At 38.8% G+C, this 20,186-nt stretch overlaps 2 protein-coding genes and 1 long non-coding RNA gene across 13 annotated transcripts in view; 2 read left to right on the plus strand and 1 right to left on the minus strand.

Moving 5' to 3' along the window:
- LOC121100401 overlaps nucleotides 1–16,562 on the plus strand; it is a 73,112-nt gene extending 56,550 nt beyond the window's left edge. The window contains exon 3 of the long non-coding RNA XR_005832158.1: nucleotides 16,180–16,562. This is a non-coding gene — a long non-coding RNA (uncharacterized LOC121100401). The remainder of the gene's footprint in view (nucleotides 1–16,179) is intronic.
- CMSS1 (cms1 ribosomal small subunit homolog) overlaps nucleotides 1–20,186 on the plus strand; it is a 392,506-nt gene that overhangs the window by 184,792 nt on the left and 187,528 nt on the right. The gene's annotated exons all lie outside the window — the stretch shown is intronic.
- Nucleotides 1–20,186, minus strand: part of LOC103673245 (filamin A-interacting protein 1-like) — a 189,635-nt gene that overhangs the window by 75,955 nt on the left and 93,494 nt on the right. The gene's annotated exons all lie outside the window — the stretch shown is intronic.

Below are 20,186 nucleotides of genomic sequence, written 5' to 3' on the forward strand. Positions count from 1 at the left end.
AATTCTGTTTTTTCGTTTGTGTGTTTGGATGTGAGAGAGAAAGAAATACATTGAACTAATATTTTTCCAAGCAGCTATTACATACCGGATACTGCTCTAAGCACTAGATACACAGTGATGAACGAAACAGAAAGTGCCAGCCCTAATGGCATTTCCACTGGAAAGTGAGTAAGGTGGTCAAGAGAGAAGAGAAAGGCAAAAACAGATATAGACGTCATATTTCCATATCAGAATTTGAACTAGCAACCACAGCTGAACCATGGTACATCAGAGAACTTAACATTGATTCATTCACCCACCCACTCACCATCCCACCAGACTTAATATGAGAGCTTTTAGGCACTTGCTAAGATCTGAAGTGATAACAAAGTAAACAGGGGAAAGGATGAGCAAAATGGGTGAAGGGAAGTAGGAGATATAGCCTTCCAGTTATGGAATAAATAAGTCTGGGAATAAAAGGCACAGAATAGGGAAATATAGTCAATGATATTATGATAGTGTCGTATGGTGACAGATGATAGCTACACTTGTGGTAAGCGTAGCATAATGAATAGAAAAGTTGAATCACTGTTGTATACCTGAAACTGATATAACATTGTATGTCAACCATACTCAAATTAAAAAAAAAAAAATTTAAGTGAGCAGGGAGTGTTCAATTCCCCTAATCCCAATCACACCTCCTCTCAAATTCAAATCAACAAATACTTATTGAAAACCTGTTATGTGCTCCAACAGATTTTTAGTCCTGGCTACAATTAGAATTACTGGTGAGGCTTTTAAAAATACAATTGCTTATGTTCCCCATAAAGCCAATTAAATCAGAATTTTGGGAGTGATATCCTGGCATCAGTATTTTTCCAGAGCTTCCTGGTATAATTCTGATATACGGTCAGAGTTGAAAACCCATTTCCCATCTGATGCCCAAAGGGAGAAAAGAACAAAAAAGTAAGAAAAAAAAAATACAAACATGCATCCATGTTTATAAAAGATACTATCTTTCTGGAATTCCATAAAGAAGGGGAAGAGGAGCAAACACTTGTACCTTCATATTTTTATCTTGGGATCTAGCCCTGCATTGGGCTCCCTGCTCAGCAGGGGGTCTGCTTCTTCCTCTGCCTTTCCCCCTACTTGTGCTCTTTCTCTCTCTATCATTCACTCTCTCTCAAATAAATAAATAAAATCTTTTTAAAAATGTCTATGTTACCCAAAGCAATCTACACATTTAATGCAATCCCTGTCAAAATACCAACCACATTTTTCACAGAGCTAGAACAAGCAATCCAGAAATTTATATGGAACCACAAAAGACCCAAATAGCCAAAGCAATCCTGAAAAAGAAAAGCAAAGCTGGAGGAATCATGATGCTGGACATCAAGCTATGTTACAAAGCTGTAGTCATCCAGACATTATCAGATAAAGGGCTGGTATCCAAAATCTATAAAGAACTTATCAAATCATGAACACCCAAAGAACAAACAATCCAATCAAGAAATGGGCAGAAGACATGAATCGACATTTCTCCAAAGAAGACATACAAATGGCCAACAGACACATGAAAAAATCCTCAACATCACCCAGCATCAGGGAAATACAAATTAAAACCGCAATGAGATACCACCTCACCCCAGTCAGAATGGCTAAAATTAACAAGTCAGGAAACAATGGATGTTGGCAAGGATGCAGAGAAAGGGGAACCCTTCTACAGCGTTGGTGGGAATGCAAGCTGGTGCAGCCACTCTGGAAAACAGTATGGAGGTTCCTCAAAAAGTTGAAAATAGAGCTACCTTATGACCCAGCACTTGCACTACTGGGTATTTACCTCAAAGATACAAATGTAGTGATCTGAAGGGGCACCTGCACCCCAATGTTTATAGTGGCAATGTCCACAATAGCCAAACTATGGAAAGAGCCCAGATGTCCATCAACAAATGAATGGATAAAGAAGATGTGGTGTATATATGCAATGGAATATTACACAGTCATCAAAAAATGAAATCTTGCCATTTGCAATGACATGGATGGAACTAGAGGGTATTATGTTAAATGAAATAAGTCAATCAGAGAAAGACAATTATCATATGATCTCACTGATATGTGGAATTTAAGAAAAAAGGCAGAGGATCATAGGGGAAGAGAGGAAAAAATGAAACAAGACAAAACCAGAAGGGAGACAAACCCGTCCAGAGAGAGAGAAGTTTGGGCTCTTAATCTCAGGAAACAAACTGAGGGTTGCTGGAGGGGAGGCGGGTGGGGGGATGGAGAGGCTGAGTGATGGACACTGGGGAGGAGGGTATGTGTTGTGGTGAGTGCTGTGTGTTGTATAAGACTCATGAATCACAGACCTGTACCCCTGAAACAAGTAATACATTATATGTTAATTTAAAACAAAACAAAAAAACAAAAAACAGGGATAAGGAGAAAGCTTCCTCAACTTTCCTCCACCTCCTCACAGCCAATTTGTCCTCTAGCCCCTTCCCTGTATCTGTCCTTTCCTTTCTCCAATAGGATCTCCTCCCTGTCTACAACTCATTTATTCTTCAGCCCACACTTGGGCTCCCGCCACAGATGTCATGGTCAGCACCCTCATAGTTACACCCAGTGTACACTTTCTCCCTTCATTTATCTTCACCTTTCAACAACATTTAACACTATAGATCACTCTGTCCATCTTGAATAATTTCTTTCCTTGCCTTCTGTGACCCCTTTTGTTTTCTACTTCTAGGACCGCTTTTGCTCAAACCGCTTTCCTGACTCATCTTCTGTCCACCTCTTAAATATCTTTACTTCCCAGAGTTTTATTCCCAGCTCTTTTGCTCTCCATTTTGTCAGATAATTTTGTTTATTCTTGGCCTTAGCCCCTGGTATGTTGGAGTCAGCTCCTAAGGACCAGTTATACACGTCTTTTCTCAGTTTATTCATTGATCGTCATGTTGGTAGCTTGAAATTGACCAAGGTGGGAGTACTTATGCCACAGAAATCAGTAAATGCTGCAAATCAGGGAGGTTTGGGTTTTGGGGGTTTTGTTTTTTTTCTAAGAGCTAGCTTAATAGCACACCACTGGCTTTAGTAATGATGTAAATGCTGCCAAGTCTCAAACCTGTGTCTCACACTTTCTGAGCTCCAGCCAAGATTTCCAACTGATTTCTGGCCAGTTCCTTTTGAATGCCCAAATGAAACTCATTTTCTTCTTCCAAACCAGCCCTCATCTGCACTAGTCCATGCTTTGGCTAATGACCCCACCATTCTCCTGTCATCCTTGTAGGAAGCCCAAACTTCTCTCTCTCTCTGGACATGTATCTAATTGATTGGGATGGATGGATGGATGGATAGATAGATAGATAGATAGATAGATATCTCCACCTTGTTTCACAGAAAATTTAAGTTATCTGAACAATACCTATGATAGGACAGGACAGAATAATTTCTCTCACAGCGATAGTAAAGGAGGGGATCTGGGCAAAAGAGAAATAAGCACAAGAAAAATAGATGAACTCATCTCTCACACTCAAGTGAGATGGGTGTGTAAAACACAGGCCACGAAGTCCAGCCAGCTACATCCTGTCAGTTAAGTCAACATCCTGAATTGCTCTGGATCCATCTTTGCCAGCAATGCAGTGTCACAGCCTCTCTATCCACCTTCCCTGCCCCCAGACTTACTGCTTTCCCACCCTCCCATTCACTTCCCATAATGCTTCCAGAGAGGTGATTCTTAAATCCAAATCTGATTCTATCATACCGTCTTTCCCTTCAGCTTAGAAACTTAAGAGTAGTTCTCCACTGCCGTGGGACAAAGTCTAAACACACACCCAGAGGAAACCTCTACCAGATTTTTGGTTCATCCTTTGGTTCATCCCAGACATCACTCCTCTTTGAAGTCTTCCCTGACTCCCATAGGCCTTCTTCCACTCTATATTTATATCCCTCATAGCTGTCTTATTTGATTCAATTTACAGTTGTGGAATGCTTACTTTATGCCATTAATTGTATTTGGTATTGAAGATACAGACTTAGATAGTCCTTGTGTTTTAAGGACCTCTAGTTGAAAAAACATATTTAAGCAAAGTATGGAAAATGAAATAAGCTCTACACAGTAGAAGAGATTGCAAGGTACAGAGGTAATAGGAAGAATAGGAACACTGTCTCATTGCACATATCACATTCTAATGTGATTATTACTTGTGTTTCTCTCCCATTGGAATGGGAGGCATATATATCCCAGGTACCACAATGGGAAGTACAGAGTAAGTGTGCAATGATAGGTGTTTGTTGGATGGTTGGATGGATGGATGGACGGATGGATGGATGAAAAGAAATTTCAACAACTGCCTAAGATTATTTAGAAGATTATCAACAATTCCAGCGGCCCTTACTTTCCTTATCGTGTTACCAATTTTATTTAGAATTGGGTGGATAGAGGTATATAAATATGAGAACATGTATACCCTTATAACACTATAAGCTAAATCTGCCATGGGAACTTCTGTTTGTGTTTCAGCCAGTTTTGAATCTGTTAGCTGGTCAGGGAGGAGCTCAGGGCCTAGCCTTTTCAGTCAGCCCTTTGCTAAATACATCAAAGAAGTCTGTCTCTTGATGGTTCATTTGCTTTACATCTTGCCAGAGGCTCCGGCAAAAGGTCCCAGTTAAAAGATCTATGTGTTTCTGTGGTCTCTTGCTCAGCGGTAAGGGGAGAATCCCCAGGGCTTCATCACTTCACCAAACAATGCATTCAGTTAATCCTACTAGATTAAAACAAAAAAGCCCCACACATTCTAAAACTTTATAGTTTGGTTTCATCCACAGTTGCATCCCCCTAATCTCTGAAGGACTCTGTTTATGCTGATATAAAAATGTCTAGACTCTAGTACAGTGGTTCTCAGTCGTGGAAAGCTAGGAAAACCCAGCAAAGCTCCCAGACCTGCCTGGCTGCAGAGATTTATGCCCGCGAAGCACCCCCATGCTAAGGAAGGAAGGAAGGAAGAAAAGAAAGAGAAAGAAAGAAAAGAAGGAAGGAAGGAAGGAAGGAAGGAAGGAAGGAAGGAAGGAAGGAAGGAAGAAGGGAGGGAGGGAAAGAAAGAAAGAAAGAAAGAAAGAAAGAAAGAAAGAAAGAAAGAAAGAAAGAGAAGGAAGGAAAGAAAGAAAGGGAAAGAAAGAGAAAGAAAGGAAAAGAAAAGAAAAAAGAGAAAAGAGAAAAGAAAAGAGGGAAGGGGAAGGCAAAGCAGTCAATACCAGACTCCACCTTCAGAGAGTTACTGGCTCCTAGCAGGGCCGAGGCATCAGTATTTTTTTAAAGTGACCCAGTTGATTTTAATGTGTAACCAGGATTTGAGAACACTGAGTCAAGACCAGTGTTCTTAGCCTAGAATTTAATTCACAAGACTCCCGCCTTCTTATCCTTGAGGTCTGTACCTAAATGTTAACTTTCTCAATAGGGTTTTACCCATTACCCTGCCACTCAGAGAATTTACCACAATCTGAAAGTAACTTGTGTATTTATGTTTTTCTGGTTTATTATCTGTCCCTCCTACTAGGTTAGGATAAGATATTTATTGGCCTCTTCTGTTGAGTGAATGTGAGCTATAAATCTAAGAATATGTGTGACTGCTGCGATGCTGAGTCAACAGAGGGGAAAAGGGAATTGGAAGAAAGAGTAAAAGCAGGTGAAAGTTTAAAAGCAAGTAATACTGTATTTAGAAGAGAATTACAGAAAGCCTCAGTAAATGATTCAAGTCAAGACATAGTTCTAAATTGCAGTACCACAGATTGCCTACCTGTAACACTTCTTTATGACAGAAAAACGAAAAACCTCTTTATTCACAAAGTAATATATGCTTGTAAAAAATTCAAAAAACACTGCTGAAAGTGAAACTTCTAACACCCCCTCCCCCATATTCCAGGAGTAACCACTGGTTATAATTTAGTGTTTATCATTTAAAGTATTTTATAATGTGTACACAAATAATATACAGGCTGGTTAAAACAGAATTGAACACTTTCAAAAATGTATTTCTCAGTAACTAGGTTGTATATAAATATGTAGTCAAGGCCTGGAGCTGCCCTATGGCAAGACATCTGTGAGGGTAATGTGATGATTTAGTGCAAACTACATTTTCATAAGATAATCTAGTTACTGAGTGATAGATTTTTTTAAAAAGCGTTCAGCTTCTTTTGAATCATCCTGTATTTTACACACATACAAACACTCACACACACATTCCAAAAATGGATTCTTATTGTACCTATTAATGAAGGTTCGTTGTTTTAGAGGTGAGTTTTCCTCCCAAAATTGAGACTTAGATTTAACTTGTTTTAAGTGGGGACTCCTGGGTGGCTCAGTGGGCCTTTGGCTCAGGTCATGATCTCAGAGTCCTGCATCAGGCTTCTTGCTCTGCAGGGGGCCAGCTTCTCCCTCTGCCTGCCATTCCCCCTGTTTGTGTGTGTGTGTGTGTGTGTGTGTGTGTGTGTGCGCGCGCGCGCTGTCTCTAACAAATAAATAAATAATTTTATAAATAAATAAATAAGTTGTTTTGGGTGGTGATAAATTTAGTGGTACTTTCTTATTTTATCACCTTTCAGCTATTTGGAAACATACTAGTTTAACAGCAAATTATGCAGGCCAAATCCAACCCTGCACCTATTTTCATAAATGAAGTTTTATTACAACACTGCTATGCTTATTTGTTCACATAAAACCTATAGCTACTTCTGTGCTGTAATGGTAGAGTTGAGTAGTTGCAACAGAAACCATATAGTCAAAAAAAAAAAAGAAGAAAAAGAAAAAGGAAAGAAAAGAAAAGCAAGAAACCATATAGTCCCCAAAATCTAAAATATCTACTATCTGGTTCTCTAGTTGGCTAATTCCTACCCTAGTTGATCAAAGAGATTAAACCATCAGTAAGCAATCAGAACAAACCATTTGAACCCAGTGTATGAGAATATGTTGATTCTACACTTCTAGCTAAAAAAAGAGTGGAATGTACTTGTCTGATTGCTTTTAATAGGAAGGAGGTTGGCCAAAGCCTTGATAAGTGATAGTGAGGGAAGGAGTGGGGAAGCATGTTCCATCTAGCTGGGTCCTGTTTTCTTGTCAGGCAGCTCCCATCTTCTCTCTTTCTATTCTCTCCCCTCCCAAAGAGAACAGTGCTCATTAAAGATGTGGCCAAGATTTTCAGAATACCTGTAGGTTGAATCCTTTGAATTTAAACCAGTCTGCCTTGTCTTTGCTGCCAAGCTTTATAAATCATTTGGCTGAACAATTAAAGGGCTGGGCCCCTTGTTGAATGCTGCTCCAGGTGCTGAGGGGTGAGACCGCCCCCCGCCACTCAGAATGCAAGGTGGGGACCCCACAGGGTGATGGCTGTGAGAGAAGCACCACAAGCCATTTGGTTTTCATCTCCACTGGGCTTATCTATTCTCCCCCAATCCCAAATTTTGCTGGAAACGCCCTCTCTGGAGATTGCATTGCAAATCTTCCAGTGATAGGTCTCTGAATTTGCCTTAGTCAGCTTTGGAAAAGTGTGTTGCCATAATAGGTGGAATACATTATGACAGGTCAGGCTTGCTGGGGACTGACCACCTCCTCCCTCATTGCTCTGTCTTGGTCTCTAATGAATGCCTCCTTCCTGTGGTACTGGTGTTAGTGAATTCACAAGTTGCTATCTCTTGGGTAAATCATGTACTGACTGGCCCTGAATTTGGTTTACAGCATCCCTCTCAGATTATGAATTATTTGGAGATTGGGTGCCCTTCTTCTACCCCTTCTTTCTTTTTTGCATCCCTTGCAATTCCTTATTGTTTGAACCATTGCCACTACTGAAAATAAGTGTTAATGTATTATATCCCAATGAGCATTGGCTTTTAAGCTTGTATGGTAGAATATCCCTATAATCTCGGGTGTGAACATTCACATTTTCTAGAACCACCAGTTCCTACCTGCCACTTTATCCTTGCTTTCACAAGATTCACACACAGCTACATAGTTTCCTCATCATTCAGAGTGGGGATGGAGGTAGCCAAAAATTTGAATGATCTGTAACTGAGAACAAATAAGATTTTGTGTCTGCCTTGTACAACTGAATGTTTATCTGTCCATAGTATCTGTGTGATTAGCCTGAATTTTTAATGGTGAAATTGCAGAACTGAGAGGGACCTTGAAGATCATCTAATTGGGTAGATATAGAAGGGGCCTGTACAGCTAGAGTGACTTGTCCAAAATGATAAAGCCTAGTCCGTTAGACCTTAGATAGATGGCTTAATCTATAGTTACACATCCGACCCATAAGACTTCCCCTCTAAAGAGCAATTTAAACAAAGAGAAATTCCAGAAACTTCAGTTTGGATTCATATTGCTTTCTCTGATGAGTATGTGTGTGTTCTGAGGCTCTCTCTGCTGTCTGTAAATCAGACATTCTTGCTGGGTTGCATCAGATTCCAGGCGACATGATTGATGAAGAAAGGGCAGAGGAGAGATGACGTAATGGCTAGTGCAGCATTTACCTGCAAATTATCTCTAGCTGTGTACAGCTCAGTGTCTGTGTGACTCATGTACGGAGGCACTGCCATCCCTGTTATTCAGCACTGTAGCCTCACACTTACCTCACCCTATGTTTCTCTCCTTTTCTTGCCAAATCTGATTAGAAGCACTTTTGTTTTAAGCCAATGTTTATGAAGCCATAAGTGGACTTTGTACCAATGACCATGTGGAGAAAATAAAAGAATATTAGAACAAGAAAATTACATACTGGCTTGATCAAATCAACTTGATGTCTCTCTTAACTTACTTCCTAGCACCTATTATGTGCCCTCTACTGTCACTGCTGATAATTTTCTTCCTTATATGGCTAAGTTGTCTCTCAGCTTCAGTTTAACAGCTGACAGCAAACAAACCTATAGCAAGTGCCTACCTGTATCAGTGACTATGGCACATGCTTTCACATGTTCTTTTATTTGTAAATCTCAAAGCAGTTACTACTTGTACCCATTAGAGAGGTAAAGACACTCGCCCAGTTCGCTTAGCCAATATGTGTCAGAATTGGGACTGGAATCCTGGTCTCTTGACACCAAATATAGTACTTTTTCCACTACATCACTAGTGTCTTTGATTTATGTACTCAGGGAATTTCTGCAAGAAAAATGTTCATTTATCTCAGGTTGATCTTCATACTTGATATTGTATCTGCCTCAGTCCTTTGTTTATCCTTGGGGCACTAGAAGTCAAGAGTATGGGCATATATATGTTTATTGAACAACAGCCACTCAAGTTGTATGGTAGAGTTGTATCATATAAACACTAAATTTGCATGAATTCAACTACACCTGCTCAGAAAATGAATATAAAAAGAGAAGGAATCATAATTTACATTGTGCAGACAGTTCTATTCTGGTTATATTCAATGAATCCATGACTAGGAGTGAACCTGAGTTTAGGGGATGTGTATTGATTTTCCTCAGCCTGTGTCTGTTCCATGTTTTCTCTCAGAGTAAGCATCTTGCCTTGCTCAGTGTGCTGTTTTGTACAACATGTATCCTGTTGTTTCTTATGTACAACATGTACCCTGTTCTTTCTTATAATTCAACCAAGGATGGTAAGCTGTACCAGTGCTGGAGGAAAAGGCCACCTGGGTTATGCTTACTAAGAGATAGTATGTTGGCTTCTAGCATAGGGCCTTCCTAGGGGATTTTCAAGGTAATTTTGACACAACTTGATTTTTTTCCTTGATTTTTTCCCATATTCTTTGAAAAGCCTAAACCCCAAGTAAAGTCCAGCTCCTGTAGATTAACAATGGCTTGCATAAACCAGGCATGAAAACTTTTGTTTAGGTTGAACTGAAACTGTCTTGGGCTCAACAACATCGTGTATATTGGTGGCTAAACATATCTTCCATTTTCTGTTTGTTGTGCCAGGTTGGAAGGACTAATATCAAGCAGATCAAATACTCACTATGCCCATAAGAGAATAGTGTTGTTACTGAAACCAAGGGAGGAGAACCAACAGGAGGAAGAGTGTGATGAGATCACCCGAAAGAGTAATAGGGAGAGACAGAGGATTAAGAAAACCCCATTGAATATAGTCACAGGTGATTTTTGAGAGAATAGTTGTGATCAATCGTAAGGTCAGAAGCAAGACACAAGGAGTTAAGCATCATCTAATATCAGATCAGAATAGTCAGCAGGATATCATGCATCCAAGAAAGGGGCAGCAGAAAGAGAGGCCTGGGAATTGAGATCTGAGGACACGGGGTTGGTGACAATAATACATAAAAAGTAGGATTTGGAGGTTAAAAGCAGAGGCACGTGTTGTCATCAAGAATTCTGGCTTCTGAGCTTGTCTGAGATTCCCCCACTGGTGCTGGTGGAGAGCCAGCCTCTGAGGAAATAGAGGCAAGGAGAATTATTGATGTCTTGTGGCAAACAGCTTCTCATATCCCCCCACCCATTCCATATTGGATTTTATGCAGTTGTTACTTTTCTAAGTAGTTAGGTTCTAATTTTCTTGAAATTTGGGAAATCAAGCCTTGGGAAATCTGCAAGGCTGTCGCTGGATTGCAGAAGAGAGTGCCAGAAGTCAGCATTTGTAAATTAAAAGCCAGTAAAAGTTCAACTCTCATGAATAGAAAAATCAACTCATTCATAATACCAAACCCTCATCATATTCAAGGAAGTGGAGTTAAAACCAAGGCACCTCCCTTTCTTTCCTGTATTTGTGTAGCTAATAGCACCTTGCATTGTTAAAAGTGAAATCCTGTTGGTGATAATTTTCTTTCTCTCAGATTGCTCACTTTGTATTTTTGATTTACTATTTAGTGTGAACTCCAGGAGACTGCTTGACTACTGTCACTAAGAAACAAGCTGTCTTGGAGAAGTGAACCTGGGAGGCTAGGGTGCTCAATTAGGACAGAATCTCACAGTGGGGCCTCTCTGTCCCCACTCTATGTATATAAGAATTCCCTTGAAGGCTTATTAAAAATGTAGGTTCCAAGGCCCCACCTTAGACCAAATAAATATTAATCCATGATCAAATGTGGCTCAAGGATATGCATATTAATAAACAACCCTGAGGATTCTTATGAAACCTAAAATTTAAGAGCCACTGGATTAGGAAATGTGTGTATGGTGTAATAAACCAAATCCTAGAAAAGCAACCATTTACTAAATCAAATTCTTGTAATTCTAAAGTTAGATGTTATTATTATAACTATGGCTATGCATATTTGTCTTAATGAAAATTTATAAACCTCTTTGAAGCTCTTAGGAGAAAAATATAAAAACAAGGTACATGTAAAATGTTAGCAGTAGTAATAAATTAAACACCCTTGGATGTGAGAAAAAAGAGACTGCTATGAATTCAGAAAGGCTGTGTGTTTTGTGACATTTCTATCATTTCCCAAGAAGGGGAAGAGGTAAAAGGAGGGAAAAACACAAAGAAGCTTTCCTTGGCTTTGAAGATCCTAATCCTTTGTTCTACTTGCCTCCAAAATACAGCTGCTTCCTACTTACAGTCCCTTTGCCACAGGCCAGCTGTGTCTCATTCATTGCCACCTCCACTACTGCTTTTTCAACCCAGAACGAGAATAAAGAATAGTAGAAAAGAGAAAAGCAAATTAATATGAAATAGAGTTGAAGTTTTATAGAAAAGAGGGAGGCGAAGTTACTGGGTTCTAAAAAGACCTAACACCTTAGATCAGAAAACCCTTAGCCATAGCTCTCTGGGTGAAATCATTTGTCATAGTTATCAACTGTGTGGAACATAGGTGTATTTGGGAAATTGAGGGGTAAGGGCAGTAAGAGAGACTGGCTCCAGTTCCACTGTCCCTGTTGAAGTAACTTCAAACTAATCTCTCCCCCAGCCCTCATCTGTTCTTTGGCTCTTATTTAAATTTTGTTTTTGTTGTCTTTGAATTGTTTTCTTTGTATAAGTCATTTCTTAAATAATCCCTAAATTTCTTTGTTATTGGAACTGTTATGTACTTCACCAACACACTGCTTTCCACCTTCCCCATAATCATCACTACTACCCACAGAGGGATAAATTTGAGTCCCACCTTTCACCCCTTTTGATGAGGTGCTCATCTGTAATTTTGTGCCCTAAAGTCTCCTTAAAATGTATATATATTTTCTCTATATAGTCATGGAATCCATCGTTCAAATCCCAGACGTTTTAGCTTTATCCTTTTTCTATTTTTAAAACTCAGCTTTGGAATGATGAGAATCCAGCTTGTTTATCTTATATCTTCTCTTTCCAAGAAAATTCCAACTTGGGATGCACTCAGCCCTCAGCATAGTAACTCCTAGAATTTACTACTTCAGTTAAGAAATTAAAGCTAAGATTAAATGTTCCTGACTCTGTATTCAATCAAATAACCAAATTAATCGTTATACCATGGCAATCAAAGTAAGCAAGCATTCTTGATAGGTAGACCATGATGCATTGTCTTGAACTGGTGGATTACTAAAGCCCCTACAAGCTCTTAAAATTGAGCTGTCTCTAATGTGTATTATGAAGGATTTTTAAAAAACTGATTTTGGGGGGCACCTGAGTGGCTCAGTCCATTAGGCATCTAACTCTTGATTTCAGCTCAGGTCATGATCTCAGGGTGAGATCATGTGAGATCAAGCCCTGCATAGGGCTCCATGCTGGGTGTGGAGCCTGCTTAAGATTCTCTCTCTCCCTTTCCCTCTGTCCCTCCTCCCCTCCCCCAAAAAAGAAAACTGGTTTTTAAAGTATTTTTCTTTGGTCTTGTTTTGCGTACTCTTTATCCAAAATCTGAGCATATTCATCTTCATAATTCTTTCAGTATTTATTTACTGGCTTTCTTAGTGCCTTAGCTATTGTTTTCTATATGAGATTTACACCATCTTGTGGCCTATAATTCTCCCTGACTTGCTATGTTTCTTGTGTCCTTGGTATTCATTAGCCTATTGTCAGATGTTTGAAATGGGAAGAAAAGGAAAAATCACCTGTCATTTTCTGCTCCAAAGACCTTTATTACTTTTCCTCTTTTCTCTTCATGACCATTTGAGTCAATGATTTGAGTCTCTCAGACTTAGCCTCTTTATCTTTTATTTACTGAGATCAGAATATCCTATTGCTTAAATTTTTCATTTGACTAGAAAACCACGTAGAACACAGCCTTAGTGGCGTGTCCACAAAAATGATTTTTACCATGTTCACTGATCCATTTTGTATGAAATATCAAATTCTGGAGATCCATGCTTCTACATCCCCTACCTCAAAAAGATAGTGCAGTGGGAGAAACCAGATGACAAAGGATACAATCGTCCGGTTAGGAGAAATCAATAAAAAATCCATTATACAATGAAGAAGGGAATTAATTAATGACAAAATATACTTTCAGTTGGGTGGCTAAGGCACAGAGAAGCCTAGAACTGGCCCAGAATGTATACAGGTATTGCTGTATTTGCAATTCAAGGCCAACCTTCAAAGTGCTTTAAATCAGACAAGTGCTTCACTGATGGAAGCTAGAGTGTCGTGTAGGCAAAATGGGCCTGTTGCTTTGATAGTCATTGTTATGAATTATATAATATAAGACTGACAGGAATCATTGGAAAAGGTATATTATCTTAAAAAGATAGATATATTAACATCTGCTCTTAACAGGGAATTGGCAAGAGTTGGCCACTGAGGGAATAGAGTCAAAAGTCTGTTCGTATCTCTTGGTGAGCAGATTCTCATGACCTGTCACTCCCTGGGTATTGTATAGCATGGGATTATTAGTTTTCTAGGTAGTGAGGCTCTAATTTTCTTGCAATTGGGGAAACTGGGTCCTCCCTGGCGATTAGGGGTTGGAGTTGGTTTCCCCAGCACAACCTGGCCATGGGACCTATAGAAAGGATGTTGCCCTTCTCATCAACTAAGTTAGCATAATATTTTCCACCTTCTCAATCTTTGTACTAACATAATTACAATAAATTGCTGCTGCTCTTGAAGATAATCTCTGTTCTCACATCTGGGTTTAAGTCTTTCAGTAAAGCTGCTTAAGCAGTGGGGAGGAAAGAGCCTTTCCATAAAGTTAAGGTCTTTCCTGATAAAGGTAACTACTCCACCCCTGCTTCCCAATTAGATCCCCTGCCAGCAATAGCATAGACTTGAGCCAGTGCCAAATGTTTTAATACCATAAGGACTCACTTGATAAAGGCTGTGCATGGCAAAGAAAAAAAACAGCCGAAGTTCCCAAACTCAAATTTTCCAAGATTTCCATGTGAGATGCAGCCAGGGCACCCTTCATCTAATTGTTACCATGTGTTGCTGCAGTCATTGGTACCCTGCAATTCTCATTCTCCAGCACTTCTAGAGATTAGAAATTACAGGAAGTGCTAGCCATTTCAAGATGGAAATTTACTCTAGCTGCAGAGACTTTGGTCTTTGTGAAAAAGAAGTACAATAGCAAAGACAGGGAACAACTGTGAGACTGATATTGTGATCTTTCCAAATAATTAGTGAGTAATTATTAGTCAGTTAGCAGCATTGAGTGTCCCACATCATTGTTTCATTAATATTTAACATGTGTTTGCTAGCTCTACTTCCCCTATTGTTATAAATTCTACATAGGAAAAGGATTATTGTCTTGCTTGGGCACAGAAAGGAAATGCCAGCACTAAATAGTTGTTGGGTATCTGCCTAGTTGAAGCAAAATGATTTCATAGATCCCTGAGCAAAGAGAGATTAATTAATGATTAAGAATTACAAAGTACTCAGGGGCGCCTGGGTGGCACAGAGGTTAAGCGTCTGCCTTCGGCTCAGGGCGTGATCCCGGCGTTATGGGATCGAGCCCCACATCAGGCTCCTCCGCTGGGAGCCTGCTTCTTCCTCTCCCACTCCCCCTGCTGTGTTCCCTCTCTCGCTGGCTGTCTCTCTCTCTGTCAAATAAATAAATAAATCTTTAAAAAAAAAAAAAAAAAAAGAATTACAAAGTACTCAGACCTTTCAGAAACCTGGAATACCTGTATAAATACAGGAAAGAGATATTTTTCTCTATTTGATTGACAGTGATTTTAGATCTCATTTATGTAGTTTTAGCTTCTGCATCCACCAAACTTTTACCACAGTTGCTAATGAATAATAACATTGACTGACTTAAGGAAGACTCAAAAGGAAAAATGAAAGATCTATGGCTGTTAAATATTGAAAGTCTCTAAAATGAGAATTCAGGTTGAGTGCAGGGACTGTATTAAGCAAGGCCTGTTTTCAACTTGACCACTCAACACTTTGCCTCCTGTTCAAAGAAATTAATGGATTTTAATGAAGCCTACTATATTACTTAAGAATATAAGATTCATCTTCAGTTCAGTTTATTCTCCTGTTGTCCTGAAACGAACTAAAGGCTAATAAAAATTTCCAAATAATTTCTGTGAGGAAGTTAGAGCTCACAGGAGTAGTAATAATATTGAGGGCATTAAAAGCAAGAACAGGACTACTTGCCCATGTTAGCAACCTGAGCAGTCAAAGGCATTAATGGACCATGAAAACTGGAGAGCTGGGGTGACTGTGGGTCAGAGCTAAGGTATATAGGCAAGCACAGTATAGGAGAAATTTTCATCACCTCCACTACACTGAGCCGTTTCTCTTGATAGAGCAAGCTCTTAGTTTCCCCCGGTGTTAATCTGGCACCTTTCATGAATATCAGTGTTCGCTTTGGAAAATAAAAAAAGCAAACAGCCAAAACATCTAAGTGTTAAGGGGGAAAGAAAATCAACAGAGGAAATTACAGTAGCAGTTGATACAGTGGCACCTTTTTCTTGAGTCATATGAGGTGAAGATATTTGAGTTTGCGGCTTTGACAGTGTCTTAAGGCAGTAGCCAGAGGTCTTGGGAGAGAAAGTGATATGCATACACTGCCACCGATTAGCTATGGCCTTTATACACACATGTGTCCACATTTTCAAAACTGGCCTGTTAAAAATATATATGAGAATCAAGTGATTTGAAAGTAAGTACCGCTTCCGTTCCCCATTGCTTTTGCTCCCAGTTTGCTATTTCCTTTCTAACATTAATTACTGTGTTTCTGAAGGAATTGGTGTTTCCTGCCTTGGTATAGTTTCTGTTTGTTTTGGATCATCCATCACTTGTTAAGATAAGATAGTTGCCATGTCTTTTTGGAATCTAGCATATCAAGAATTGAATATGACACAAGGTTCTCATTTTCTTCTGTCTCTCATTTTTAGGTAAGTCATCTGATTGGAGTGTCATTTCATTTGATGAAATTTTCCATTTCACCTGGTAAAGTATTACTTTTTTTATCAGAGGATGTAAACTTTCATTTTTGTGATTTCTCATTCTATATTTTCCCACAACACTGACCTCCATAGTATATTCTGTCTAGAAGGCAAGGAGTGAGAGTCACAGAATGAGAGAGAGAGAGAAAGAGAGAAGGTGGCCTGGGACACAAGGGAAAGGACATACAACTAAATATATTTATATGTAAAAAAAACAAAAACAAAAAACCACTATTGAAAGAAACCTACCTTTTCGTAGCTATTTTCATGAATTTTGCCTGTTAGAATTTCAGGAAGTAGAAGAGTTATTAAGTAGTCCCCCCTTACCTGCAGTTTCGCTTTCTGTGGTTTCAGTTACCTGTGGTTAGCCACAAGTCCAGAAGCAGATGATCTTCCTTCTGACATATAATCGGAAAGTCAACCCAACAACTATTTAGTGCTGGCATTTCCTTTCTGTGCCCAAGCAAGACAATAATCCTTTTCCTATGTAGAATTTATAACAATAGGGGAAGTAGAGCTAGCAAACACGTTAGATATTAATGAAACAATGATGTAGGACACTCAATGCTGCTGACTAATAATTACTCACTAATTATTTGGAAAGATCACAATATCAGTCTCACAGTTGTTCTCTGTCTTTGCTATCGTACTTCTTTTTCACAAAGACCAAAGTCTCTGCAGCTAGAGTAAATTTCCATCTTGAAACGACTAGCACTTCCTGTAATTTCTAATCTAGAAGTGCTGGAGAATGAGAATTGCAGGGTACCAATGACTGCAGCAACAGATGGTAACAATTAGATGAAGGGTGCCTTTGACACCCATGACAATGTGTACATCATTCACCTCACCTTGTCTCATCAGTAGGCATTTCATCATCTCATGTCATCACAGGAAGATCGATTATTATACAGTAAGATATTTTATGAGAAACCATATCACATAACTTGTATTACAGTATATTGTTATATTCTATTTTATTGTTAGTTATTATTGTTGATCTCTTACTGTGCCTAATTTATAAATTAAAGTTTATCATTGGTGTGTATGTATAAGGGGAAAGTATATACAGGTTCAGTACTATCCACAATGGGGCTCTTGGAACATATCCCCTGTGGATAAGATGGGACTACTGTATATTTAATTGTGTTTAGAAAGGATTGGGCTTACTTCAGAGAATCCAACCAAGTTTAGGGTAGTGGCTTTCCTGCTGTATTTGGTGAAAATCTGACATTCCTCAAAAGGTTGCTCTACATCTTGGGAAAAGCATTCCATATCATCTGAGAGAGCTTTTCTTTTGAATCGTTGTTTTAAGTCCTCAGGTATTTGTTCATTTTAAAATGCAGTTATTAAGTAGAAGCAAAATACACAATTTTAGAAGTACAAAACCAGGATTCTGTGTCACAGAGATGGTACCAGGGCTTATAGTCCATAATAATAGAAGACTGAAGCCTCCAAGAGTGAGTATAATGAGAGGGACAAAAGGACACATCATAACATCACATGGCTTTTCCCTGATGTTCTAGATCTTTTCACTAATAAGAATGATATCTGTATTTGGTACACTTCCTGCAAAAGTAGATGAATCAGGAATCCTAACAATTTGTTTTCCCTTGGGGGAATGTTTGTCTTTCCACAGAACCATGCACATATTGATCTATTGATAGATCTATTGAGCAGAGACTGAAAACTGTACTGCCAGCATCCTGCCTTTCCCAGTGTTTCTTCTGAAAGTCTTGTTTTCTTCTAGAGATTAACTTGATAAAAATATATAGCTTAAAATACCCAGAGAACCAGTAAGATGCCGTATTCCTTGGATTCTGCTACTGTGTTATCTCTTCCCTCTCCATAGTTTTAAATTTTTAAACTAAATACCTGGTTTTCGTAGTTACAAATCTTGTTGAGACCATGGAACATTGGTATTTATTGTTACTAATTGAGAGGCCTTGACAGTCCTTGGATATTGAATTGAAGTAGTGATAGGATGACATTGGCATTCTGTTCAAAAAGTTTAGTGGCTAAAACAAAGTTTCTTCTAGATCAGAAGTCTATTCCATCTCTACCTAGAGATAGGCCCCACCCAATAGGTCCAAGAGCATATAGGGTGGGGACAATTTCTATTCTGCAAAACATTCTGCTTCTGGTTGAGTGAATGAGCGGATGGATGACTTTTTTTTTTTTTTAAAGATTTTATTTATTTATTCGACAGAGATAGAAACAGCCAGCGAGAGAGGGAACACAAGCAGGGGGAGTGGGAGAGGAAGAGGCAAGCTCATAGCAGAGGAGCCTGATGTGGGGCTAGATCCCATAACGCCGGGATCACGCCCTGAGCCGAAGGCAGACGCTTAACCGCTGTGCCACCCAGGCGACCCAGATGGATGACTTTTTAAATGAGAGTTTTAATAGTTTAATATTAGAGATATTTTTAAATGAAGAACTTCCCATTTTAGTAACAATTACCTTGTGTTTGGCAACATATGATATTGTAAGGATGCTTTCTCATACTAAGATTCTGATAATTCCCATATTAGTAATCATGTGGGTAAATTTTATTTCTTTTAAAAACCTTTGTGAAGGGAATGGTAAGTGGGAAGCAAGGGATGACTAGTATCCTTTAACTCGAAGTATTCAAAAAAATTAAAAATAAATAAAGGTGTTAGGATTTCTAACACTCTCATCTGTCTTTTATATTCCAAAAGGACCAAAATATCTAAAAATGCTTTCTGCCTTTTATATCTTTACACTAAGAAGGAAACTGGTAGACTTAATATGTTGTCAGCCATTCATAAGTTCTGCTAGATATGAATTATATAAAAATATATTAATTTGTGTGCTGTTTTCTCTTTTTCTTTCCTAAGAATTTCTCTGGTTTTCTCATTAATGTCATTAAAAGCCCAAAACCAAACAAAATATTTTTGTATTTCCCAAGAAATCAGTTATCCAAAGAAAAGTCCAGCATTCTCGTATTTTATAACTTTGGAGAAAATCAGGAGTTTTTTTTTAAGATTTATTTATTTATTTGAGAGAGAGAGCAAGTGGGGGTGGGGGAGGGGCAGAGGGAGAGAAAGTCTTAAGCAGACTCCACGGAGCCTGAAGTTGGGCTTAATCTCACAACCTGAGCCAAAACCAAGAGTTAGACACTTAACTGACTATGCCACCCAGGCACCCCAAAAATCAGGAGCTTTTTGAAAAATAACATGTCACTTAGTAAAGGGTAGGAGCATCTGGAAATAAGAATCCTCCCTGATATTATAAAGACTGGGAGAAGTTCTGATGCTTATGGAAGAATTTAGACTCCCCAGCCCCATGCCAAATTAAGTATTTCATACACTTAATTTAGTTTCAGTTCAGCTAAACTGTCATCAGAAAAGGCAGACACATGTGTTTTCCTCAATTATAAAATGAGTTGATATCAAGACCAAGACACCAGTGATGGATTGATTTCTGGATCCCCTAAGCATATTCTAGTAGTGGTCTCATTTCAGGCCCAATAAGTTGTGTTAGATAAAGTATGCAGAGATTGTTTGAAATTAAATTTAATAGAAAATGGAATGACCATATTTTTTGTTTCTTTTCTAAGTTCCTTCTAAGTAGTTGAATAATATTTTTAAAATATTCTCAGTCTCCAGTTCATTGCTTCTAGAATTCTCATGGTCCTTGAAACTAAATACTGTGATTATTGAGGTAAAAGTTCTATAGCTGTAACTGACATTACAGAAAAGAAACTGGCTCTTAAATTCTCTGTGCCTCAGTGTCCCCTTCTGTTTGCCCCCAGTGGACTGAAAGCCCCATGAATTTAGAGACTGACTTCTTTTGCTCATTTTTATACCTGTCACTGTTGCCATACTGTCTGGTACATAGTAGGTACTCACTTAATATCTGATTACTTAGGGGAAGTACCATCAAATGTAAAGTCTCAATCACATGTGAGAGTTGTAAGGAATAATGAGATGATGTGT

Source organism: Ursus maritimus, unplaced genomic scaffold (genome assembly GCF_017311325.1).
Source record: "Ursus maritimus isolate PB19 unplaced genomic scaffold, ASM1731132v1 scaffold_4, whole genome shotgun sequence".
Lineage (NCBI taxonomy): Eukaryota > Metazoa > Chordata > Mammalia > Carnivora > Ursidae > Ursus > Ursus maritimus.